This window comes from Zingiber officinale, chromosome 9A (genome assembly GCF_018446385.1).
Source record: "Zingiber officinale cultivar Zhangliang chromosome 9A, Zo_v1.1, whole genome shotgun sequence".
NCBI classification, from domain to species: Eukaryota; Viridiplantae; Streptophyta; class Magnoliopsida; order Zingiberales; family Zingiberaceae; genus Zingiber; species Zingiber officinale.
This window is the reverse complement of record NC_056002.1, coordinates 6,939,199-6,950,915: the sequence shown is the minus strand read 5'-3', so window position 1 is coordinate 6,950,915 and position 11,717 is coordinate 6,939,199. Positions and strand designations below refer to the sequence as shown.

Sequence of the window (11,717 nt, the reverse complement as noted above, 5' to 3'; positions counted from 1 at the left end):
TCGCATTGAGATAGATTCAAAGGTCGTGATCGGTATCTTGATTTCACTCGATCCTGTCTTGTTCATTCATTTCCATTCCATTCAAAATCCTTGTTTAATTTTACTGTTACAACTGTGCTCTTTTCCATATGGCCCGACGATGAGAGACACCAAAGTGGATGAGTTTAAACTCTTTGAGAAAGAATTGAAGAAGAATGGCTGGAAGTTGGGAGAAGAGGCGTAATGAACCTGTCCGAGTAGCAGATTGGACCCGCCCAAGTACCAAAATATTCCTTTTCTTTTATCTTCTAGCTCTCACTTTCCATTTCAATTATAGCTACAATATTCTCTGAAACCATCAATTAATTGCAGAATCAATTAATTGCTCTTCTCTCCTACTTCAAAGTTAATGCCTCTAATGATTAATACATCAATTTTAATTATTATTACATAAACTTAATCAATCAAGAGATAATTGCCCATGTAATTGTCTTGAACTTGTAGCGTTTAAATAGGTTTGAACTTAAGACTTTGACAATGGAGGTCTAAATATAGTGGCTCTTTGTTATTATTATGGCACATAAAACATATAAACTATTCATTATCGGTGAGTTGCTATCATGTCTTTTAGCTATGAAATATATATACATTTCATCTAAATATATAGTCAAAATATATATGTGATTTTTTATTGTTATTAAACATGATATTAGGAGAAGCTAGAGAAAGAAAGATCTAAATTTGGTTGATCATTTTTGCGGGAAAAGTAAGTTGAGTAATATAGTTTTGATTTTGCAATTATCTTGAGAACTAAAGATTTAGTAATGACAGTTAACATAGTTGTCGATCAAAGATTTTCTATTACTTCTTCTTTAGAATCATTTTCAATTTTGTGTCAGTTGGGCCTTCAACACAAGTGATGTATCTCATTGGCATGCGAAATTTAACACATCACAGTAATCTTGTCGATCAAGAGCATTCCTCTGACACTAATTATCTTCCACCACTGACTTGTTAATGTCAATTGTCATGCATGAATTCAACTGACTCACAAGGAAACACCTTTTAGCCTTGTCTCTCTGAACCAAATCCTGGTCTTTCTTGTGAGGAAGACAGCAGCCATTTTCTTGCAGATGGTAGACAGCACTCCCTTTTGCCCTACAAACAAAACTTTAACCAAACAACAAACACTTCATTTTCTCCTCTCTTTTTTTGCCCCTTACTTCCGTAGACGGCCAAAAAGGGTGAAAGAAAAAAAAAACTTTCAGAAGCAGCTAAACAACAGCCACACGCTGCTCCCACATCCTTAGTTTAATTCCCTTCCATGGCATGCTCTCTCCCATGGCTCTTGCCACTGTTCCTTCTGGTGTAAACACTGTGCTGGAGTTGTGGAATCATGACCAAATGATACAACCCTAGCTATGCCACAGGTCCTGCCAAGTACTTGGAGAAAATTATATGTGGGAAGACAGTGATGGCTTCGCGCGCACACATATATATACCACTGGTAAAATCCCTTTTCTCCACCTAATGAATGATGTAGCTTCTCTACCAGAAGCAGCACAATAATTCTGATGGGAGAAATTAAGATAACTTGAAGCCTAGCTACCACCACTAACATGCAACAGCACACTGATGCTTCTCAAAAATCACCATGGAAAAAATTGGATGATCTGGGAACTGGAAATTAAGGGAGGGAGGGGAGGGGTCACTGTGCATGAAAAAGATGTTGAACAGGACAGCCAAATTGCTGTGTACTGTGAAGCAGAAGCTTGGAAGCGACTGTGAGGGTTTAGAGAAGTATTTATGAGGAGGGAAGGGGGAGTGAGACAAGAGTTGGACCCATTGAGATTTGAGCATCATGTGTAAGGAAGCAGAAGAGACAGGACCACGCCATGCATCCAATAGTTGCAGTGAAAGCGACCAGTGCTAACAAGGAGCAGCGCTCAGTGGGCACTGCTCCACACAAGCAGCAGATGCTTAAACAATGAATGAAAACCTACACGAGATGAACTGATCGCCCAGTGGTAAGGAAAGTCTAGATGATTGATCTAGATCGTTGTAATTAATTATGTTCATGAAGAGATCTGTGAAAATTATTTGATCTAGAGTGACTGAGTGTTAACTCATTCTTATCCAGTCGTGCTTTTTGGATGATTTATGGTTTCTTTTTTTTTTTTTTTTTGTGCCATATAAACATAGAGAATTTAGTATTTGTTTACAAGAAAATCGTTCTTGTCCTGTATTTTTATTGTCTAGAATTTTGTTTTTCAATATTTATTAAACTATTGGATGAAATGAGTAAGGGCGCATTTCAACGCCTTATTAAACTTTGACCATATAATAATTTTATTTAAATTTTTTATAATGATTATTTTCAATTAAACTTTGAATTTATACATTTTAGAAAATCATTAGAATTTTTCTATTCTTCCAAAGTAACCAAATTAAAGTACTAGATGGTCATTTAATGTCAAATTCTAAATATTAATAAATACATACTCTAAGAGATTATTAGAGTTTACCTACGCTTTTAAAGTAATCAAATAACTCAAAAATGATTTTCTAGAATTTTTAATCAAAATTCTTACTTTTGAATCAAATGACTCTAAATAGAAGTTTTGATCAAAATTATTACATAATTATATAGTAATTTAACAAAAATTATCTATCACTTTCATCTCTATTTTTTTAAATAAATAAATTTAATGTTTTTTATATATGTATATATTAACATATTCTTTAAAATATAATTTATGTAACAATTTTTTAAAACATAATATCAGATTTATAATCCTCATTTATTTTTTTAATAAAATAATAATTCACATTGATTATTTTTAATTTATACTTTATTTAGTAATTTTAACTAAAATTATTATTTTTAGTTGGCACTAGATATTCAATTTTTAAACCAATTAATTCTAGGATGATCAGTCTGATCTTATGAAATTTCTCATCGACCATCAAGATAAATTATAAAGTACTAATGGAAGTCCATCCAAATAATCACTATTCTTACGTCAACTTTACGAGAGGAAAAATCTCCTACAATATACCATAACTAAGATTCGACTAAAATTCTTTTATGATTATGCCTAGGCGTGTGTGGTAAATTAATTGGGTAGTCGATCTTGTTTTTAGTGAGTGGATAATGGATTTTGGCGGTTTGAAGATGGTTAAAAAATTGTGTTGTGATGTTTTGTAAAAAGGAAAAAATTATTTTTCTCCATAAAACTAATCTTACATTTTTGGTTTTCAAATGTGATAATTGTCAACATTTGGGAGATGTTTATTCAAGATAAAAAAATAATAAAAGAGTTAACTTAATGTATAAATAAATAAAATAGCTAAATGGGTATTATTTAATTAATTTTTAGAATTATTTATTTTAATTAATAGAAAAAAATAAAAAGATAAATGATTTATACTTTTAGCTTCGTTAATTCGTCCAACACATCAGCTCACATGGCCAATCCATTTAGAATTATTTACTCATTTTGATTCATTTAGATCACTTTGTAATTGATGAGATTAATTAGTGTTTCCAAGTCATGAGTGAAAATTATTTTAGAAGTTACAACTAAATATTATTTTATGTAGGGTTGGACATATTTTGATAAGTTACTAGGAATTTATTGTTTTTATTTTTTATAATCTAAGTATACAAATAACTGATCGGACCATAAAAATTTTCCATCAACCTTTAAATAAATCAAGAAACATAAATAGATCATGAGATCCAACCTCTTAAATTTTTTAAACTCCTCAAATTTAACATGCTTTGGATAAAATTTAAACTCTCGTTATCTAAAAAAATCTATCTCACTTCTTACCATCACACAATAACTCGGAAGGCTATTAGGGATTTAATTGTTATCTTATTTGAGTGGAACCAAAATGATTCAAAGGTATCTCTAGCCCACTTGATTTTTCATCATTTTTAAATATCTTTGTAGGTAAACGGTAGCAAGAATGAAATATTTTAAAAAATTATTCTCAATAAATCATCCTTCAAGTACTCCATCCAAGTAGGCATGCCTTGATCTAATCATTATATTTGTGAAAAATTCATTATAATAACCTTGATATTATCCCTGGTATGAAATTTTGGATGGTCCAGGAGAATCAAATAAAAAGTAAGCTGTTTATAAAGTCCATCTCTCTTCTACACGGATAAAAAGCGCACACAAAATGTACGTCATAAACACCAAACACGAGGAGAACAAAAAGCTATCATGGAGTATCATCTTGTGAGTTCTTTGCAAGTTGCAAGATCAAACTTGTGTGGGATGTTGACACACCTAAACCCCGTTGAATCGCCCATACCGCGTCCATTTGGAGGCGTTGCTCCATAGGAAAAGGCCTTCGTGCAGTGCATACATGAACTTCAAAGCAGCAACAAGCTACAGGTTATCATACTATCATCAGTCAATTGAGTGAACAGATCAAATGTCATCATACGAGAGAAGAAACCGTGATATGTAGTGCAACAATGTGCATCAGAACTATGAAAAACACCAAATGATTTCCAAAAGAAAGGCGATACAATGACTTAAATGATAAAGAGAGAATAAATAGTCTTGAGTCACAAAGGCGTAAAACATCAACAGCAAAATTTGAGTGTTTCCAAACTTGAAAGCAGACTCAGAAAACACGAGAATATCTTCCTCAGATATTCAACTTCTCATCGTTGTTCTCACAAAAAATTGAAGTGAACGAGATACAAGTTTTTAACATCTCAACTCCCACATAAAAATCAAGCAGATGCAGGGTAAACTAACTATAAGACAAATTTTACTTTATGCTGCTATCATCAATTTTTGTGGGGCAAGACATAATACACGATATAAATTATACATTCATTCTTCATTAGATTTGATGAGCAAACAAGATAAAACAAGATGGGAAGAGACAGGACATTAAAGATCCCACTCCAACCCTCTGTTTTGCCCCTGCATATAAAATGAATTTATCCATCTCATTCCCGCTTCAATATACATTTGATGATGAGGATGGCCCACATCAAGATTGGTCGATATGGATCCCAAGGTGGGTCAAACTATCATCCTCATCTATATCATTTCAGCAGTTCCTTGCTGATTTGTGATCAACAAAAATAAAGAAAATTTTAAAATGTTTGATTGTGCAGCTTGATCTAGTGCATAATGAACCGGTTTAACCAAAAAAAATGAACCTGTTTTACAGATGGTGTCAGAAGCATCAAATACATGTGCACCTACAACTAATATTATTATCAAAGAAAACTGAAACTCAAATCAATATGTCCAATTGAGTAGATTTGATTTAAGTACAACATCTCTAAAATATGGATGACTATTTACGTAATTAACTAGCCATATTAATCCACACGTCATACTGTATTGTTGCTAGAGTGAACCAATGGATCAGTAACCAACAAACCAATAAACTATTAAACACAAGTACAACTACTACATATGAAACAAACACCATTTTGTAAAAGATTAATAAAATAAAGAGACCAATACCATCACCAATATTATTTTGCCACCACATCCTATTTGCACATCTCCACGTCTTTATCTTCCTCGTGCAACTGTATCACAATTTGAAGAACAGCACCATTTTTTCTATAATTTAAACATGTAAACGCAATTTCAACCAAAGAAACAATGATAGAGCTTAGACATATACCTTAATAAATAAGATTAGAAAAGGGTGCAAAATCTGAATTTTTTCTACAAGTAAAACGGCAATATCATCAGAAACTCACCTGTCCTCGGAATAATGGTTCAATCCTTGGATATACTTCTTTTTTCTAATAAAAGCAAAACAAAACAAAAGAACAAACCCAGGACCATTTAGAGTATTCTCCCACATTTGGTCACATCACTGAAGATCCAACTGAGGACCTGCTTGAATCACCAAAAGTCTTAAATCCACTTGGAAAAGAAAAATATGCTTGATTTCAAAACAAGGAAAAGGCAGAAGCCAGAAGCAACACATCAAAAGCAGTAATATTTTGGATTCTACCTATATATTTATGTGAATAGTAAGCACCTCATGAGGAGTCCTAGTTTCGAAGATAAATCACCAAAATCAAGGTATCAGATGGCAGGCCCTGAATTATTTGGAACTACTTTAAATACATCCACCAGGTATGTCTTAATAAGTCCATTTCCAGACAGCTGGTCATTTATACACCCGGGATGAGTTCAAGCTTAAACTGTTAACCACAGACAGGAGCCAACCGAGCTGACGTGGCGAGGTGCATTACACAGGCTGGACAGCATGGTCCCTTAAACCTCAGCTAGCAGTCTGGCTTACTGCTCCCTTATACATGCATTGTCCACCTTGCAGAGCCACACTTTTAGATCTAATTATTTTGAACACTTCCCGAGAAAATTAGCAACAAAATTTTGGCAAAATTTGAAATTCATCAAATTAAGAACCTAGTCATCTTAGTAAGGCTAAAGGTAAGAACTCAAGAACTTGAATTAGCATTTGAAGTTCCCCAAAAGTCCAAGCAAATAGACAGGTGTCACAGGACGACATTTTGAGTATGACAACGAAAACTCAGCTCACAGCACTGCAGGCAGCATTTCAACCAAAAAGAAGGTAAATTTGCTCCAAACTCAATTCACCACCTTTTCTTGCTTGATTCTTTTCAGCATTTGATGGAGCAGCAACTAGGTAGATGAACTAGCACCACCAATGTCAGAACAGACACCAATGGTCCATATTTAGTTGGCAGTTTGTGCATAATGGCAAACTAATTATTTGATGAACACAAGAATCAGAAGCTTTTCAGAAATATTATTGAAAAAAAAAATGTTACTTTTGCCAAAAACATGTCAACGCAGGCCATGTTTGCAATGGATGCTAGCCCATTAAAATTAAAATTGAATATTAGTGGGAAATTAAAAAAAAAACAGATAGTAACAGATGGTCAGTGGATGGATTATGGATACCTCACGAATGCAAACTTCTTCTCAGAAGGCTTGTTAACAAGAACATCAAATGGTAGAACAGAAGTAGAATAAGCTTCCTACACCAGTGTAATTTAACGTTCAAACTACAGTATACAGCCACCAAATTAATAAGGAACAAAACAATATAAAAAAGGAAAGTGCACGAAGCTCCCGCCAATGTGGGGCCCGATGGTCATATCACATTAGGTCTATCGTACACAACCTTACTTTGTATTGCAAGAGGCTAAACAAAACAATATGCGTAATAAAAATTAAAAACTATGTATAGTTATAAGTCATAAAAGCAAACTATTAGAAGCACTTTTATAGCTAACTAAGATAACTTCACTACGCATGTAGGAAACCCTAGAATGAATTCAGTATTTCCACGTTTTCACAGCAGAAAAACACACAAGAGGCAAACACCAAACTTTTTTGTTCCCATAACATAAAACAATGACTTCAAACCTATTGCCACTTTAAAACATGCATTTTGAAACAGGATAAACCTGTAGTGCAGCCTTAGTGGGAATACAGAATTTGACAACAGCAGAACCATGGAAGACACCCTTCAAGTTAGACTCAAAGGTAAAAGAGACAAGACACCACTAACATTAAACGAATAGTAATGATTCTCATTATAAAGACTAGTGGCTGTATTAGTCATTCCCAAGTATTTGATGTGCTTTCCAGAGACAAGTGCAAAACTATCTTGGGGCAAACTATCATCATTAAGGCTCACATCATATGCCATCTTAAAAGTCTCGATTAAGCCCCAGGGGCTATGGTGCAATAGGACATCCAGGTTGTCACCTAGGCATCCATAGCTCGATCTCCAGCTATGGCGAATTTATAGAATTTTTTCCTTTCAAATGGGGCGCGCAACCAAAGGATGTTGGGCTCCCGATTTACAAGACTAGTCAATGAGGCTAACTGGTTTACCTTTCCTTTTTTCTTAAAAGTATCGATTAAGATAGACTAGAGAGCATGATCATGGGATAAAAAAGTATGTCAATTCTAAGAGAACACAAGCAAATGCAAGAAGTCGAATAGTTCATTCTTATTTGACAATGTAAAAGTTGGCGATAAGTGACTAGGGCCTAGTGATAAAAAAAATCATAGTCTTCTAAAATCTGAGGTGCTGGAAAACCTTGTAGCTCAAAGGTTTAAAGAACTCCAAGCTAAACTCATAAAGTCTTTGACAACTCAAGAAAAAGGAAGTTTGCTATGACATTGACTCCATAAAAAATTCACATAGAAGTGGTTGAGAATCAGTAGAGGGCATACGGATGTTTACGTGAATGCATGTCATAGAGGGAGAGAGATAAGAATAGGAGGAAAACAACAACCAAACTGTTGAAGAAAAGTTTCGGTTTGTATGTGGTAGACAGTAGAGGCATAAAAAAATTCTCCCCTACTTAAACAGATTGTCATATCATAAATTGAGAAGGGCATTGCTCCAAATTTAATCAAATGTTTAGTAATAAAGGACAGATGCAACTTAAAGTGTCTCTTTAAATGCTTGAATTGAGTCCCTCTGATCCAAATAAGATACTTGTCTCCATCTCCTCATCCTTAATTCCCTAACTATGTGCCAAACCGTAGTGCATAATCTTGTTTAGGCATTTCATCTTCTTTTCTTGAATCAGGTTAATACACACTATAGCAACTTGTTTCATAACCAGCCTATAGTCCATGAATGTTACTACTCTCAGAGTTCTTGAAAGTAATTCCTTCCTAAGAGCTGCAGCTCCTAGATCTGGAATGTGTAGTTAATTTAACAAACTAATGGAAATAATAGATTTCCACAGCACATTGAATATATGATATGCACAATTATCATAGGACAAAATCATTTATGAGAGTTGCTTGAAGAGGAATGAATGGATCTAAAGACAAAATAAAAATTTTCAATAAAAAAATATAGAATCTTCAAACTAGCTTCAGTAACTGAAACAGAAACAAGTAGTAAAAGCAATTCAAGCATAGCATAATGCAATCCACATAGCATAAGTTCTATCCAAAGGTTTATAAGAAACCAAACAAGGAATAGATTTTGAAAATGCAGGAAAAGGTCAAATGAGAGCCTGTCCAATGGGAAAAAAAATTCACATGGTCAAGATCTTCAAGTAGATCATGTTACTCCCCAATTTTCTCAATCCTAAGCACACGGCTTCAATCCGATTCACAAAAATATATCATTCCAAAGAAATAGGATCAATAGAAATGGGATCGCGTATTCATAAATCATAACTGAACGAGAAACTTACTTGAAGCATCGAGATAGTTGAAAATTAGTGGACTAATAAGGAAAACATTTAAGTAAGAAGCAATAGACACATGCAACGATACGAACGAGATCGATCGCAATGGAGACCTGCTCAGCGCCGGAAGGAGGACACCGAAGCGTCAGGCTTACTTTCTTGTATGCGTCGAGGAAGGAGGACACCGAAGCTAGCCATCACGTAACATGGAGATATTAAAAGAATAGTTGCGAGGAGAAGGAGAAGACGACCTGACCCCACCCAGATTCGCCATGATTAGGGTTTCGTCGCTGTTAGAAAGACCTGGATAAAAAGGGACCAACGCGAGAGCAGCAGATCCTCTGGACAATCTTTCCATTTGTCCACTTAACCTTTAATTTGTTAACAATGGCCCCCAATTTTTAAAAATATTATACATTAGGTTAAAATAGATGACATGTTTTTTCCTCGCAGCTTCGCACGTCTATCTATATAATCTTATTTTTAATTTTAAATCTTAAAAAATAACAGATGTATATGGATTATCATCCATAGTAATGTTAGTGGTGCATATAGATTTTTTTTTATATCAAATATCTAAATCTTATAACTCGATTAATTATGGGATCGACTGGCCAATTTCACATTCTCCCTATGCAGTAAGCGAGGTAGCTTTTGACGCGGCATCCCAACCTCACTAGTTATTCAAACACGCACCCACGAGTTAGACAGTTAGTGCATACATGAATAGTTGATTTAATAAGTTTTAGAGTCAATTTTCAACTATGTAAAATAATTTGTTGAGTGCATGACCTTCTTATGTAAATTAAAAATTATTTTGCCATGGCAAAATGTCTTTAAGATTTACTTACTTATATTTTATCATAGAACCTATGATACTAAACTATTTGAACTGAAGGATATTATCTTTTATATTTTACTCCACTAATTATTTAAACATCACATGTATTGACTAAATGGATTTTAAACCCTAATTATTTGAGAAAAACATCCTATCATTTACCACAACACTATATATATATATATATATATATATATAATCACACCAGCTTTCTTATATAAAACGTATAATTTAGAATAAAAAAATATATTTTATTAAATTTAGATATTTATTTTTCACCGCACTATATATATTATCTTTTTTATTTTTTCTTACTCCTCTATAGTGTTTAGGGAATAAAATTTATTTTCTAAATTTTAAAAAATATTATTCATAGATATAAAATTTAGAGAATGAGTAGAATAGATAATGTACGGATTTTTTAACTATCGTATTTAAAATTTAAGATAAAATTTTTAAATAGGATAATTGACTATGTTTTAATAATAAATATGTACACCTGGTCTACTAATTGGTATTTATATACGGTGTAATGATATCAATTTTAACATGTGCGAAATGCATCATTATATTCTACCTGCACTGGGCGAAGTTGATTTACCTCCCTTCCAGCTGATCACACGAAGTCCTGAAAAAACCTTGTGATTTATATACTACAATGTCTACCTGGCCTGTAACGAAGACTTCAGCAGTATAAACCTTTATAGTAATTGAAAATTAGAAAATTGACAGAAGATTTTCAGAGGCTGGCATGAAGGATAAGAGCCTCTCAGCATAAGCCAAGGGGATGACTGCCCTATAGAAAACCCAAAGATGTAGTCATCACCTCTTCAGACAATAATGATCTCTGAAGATCTTGCAAGCTATAGGCAAGTCATTCTTGGCTTAACCAAAGCAGGCCCTTACCCTCATGTAAGACCCCTCTTCTAACTCTACTAAGATTAATTCCCCCCTGCTGCCCCTTGTTCTTGCCACATCTACCCTATTTATAATGTATGCTGCACGAAATAATGTAAGTCAACGCCAACTAATTGCACAGTGACCATATATACTCGATCTTTTTCTCCGAAGCATAATGTGGACTACTTTTCCTTCTTTGCTCCATGGCCCATGCAGAATATATTCAGTTCCCAGCTGCAAGATTATCCATGCTTTAATTTTATAAATGTTTTTGTTTTTCTAGCTGGGGAATTATATCCTGTAATCAAAAAGAAAAGCTAGCATTAACTACTTAATTGAGAGTATCCTCATTCTTCTTCTATTAATTATATATATCTTATAGAAGAGTGGGATGATGAGACGTTGATCTAACTGGGAAAATGATTAATTCCGAGTGTCATCTTCTGATCAGGACTGATGAAGACGGATCCAGTGGAAAAAACAACTCATCGATGGAAGGAATCAAACTAAAGTCAATGATATATATCTGCATCCCCTTTAATTTGTTCTCTGCAAGTTGGGTGACCATTCACCCTGTGCTGGGACGCAACTAAGCCATGCATGCAAAATAAGAAGCATTTATTTTGCATGTGCTCTCGTAAATCTTGTCTATTTAATGTTCGATCGTTTTCATTTGTGAAAGATAAAAGTATGTGATATCGCGAATAAAGTAGGACTCAATTTTTTTTTTTTTTTTAAATCAACTTAAGCATTCGAGTTCCGAGCTAGCTCCTGAATTCT

At 33.8% G+C, this 11,717-nt stretch overlaps 1 long non-coding RNA gene across 8 annotated transcripts; it reads right to left on the bottom strand.

The window, feature by feature from the left end:
• Positions 1-4,067: 4,067 nt before the first annotated feature.
• On the bottom strand, positions 4,068-10,984 carry LOC122020142. 8 transcript variants are annotated; one of them, XR_006122127.1, is made up of 4 exons: positions 9,289-10,366; positions 6,933-7,009; positions 5,490-5,873; positions 4,068-4,385 (listed from the first exon to the last, which is right to left on the bottom strand). It is a non-coding gene; the product is annotated as an uncharacterized LOC122020142 (long non-coding RNA). The 8 variants fall into 8 exon arrangements; XR_006122122.1 differs by having other exon boundaries at positions 9,310-10,360; XR_006122126.1 differs by having other exon boundaries at positions 5,490-6,663; positions 9,289-10,164.
• Positions 10,985-11,717: the final 733 nt, after the last annotated feature.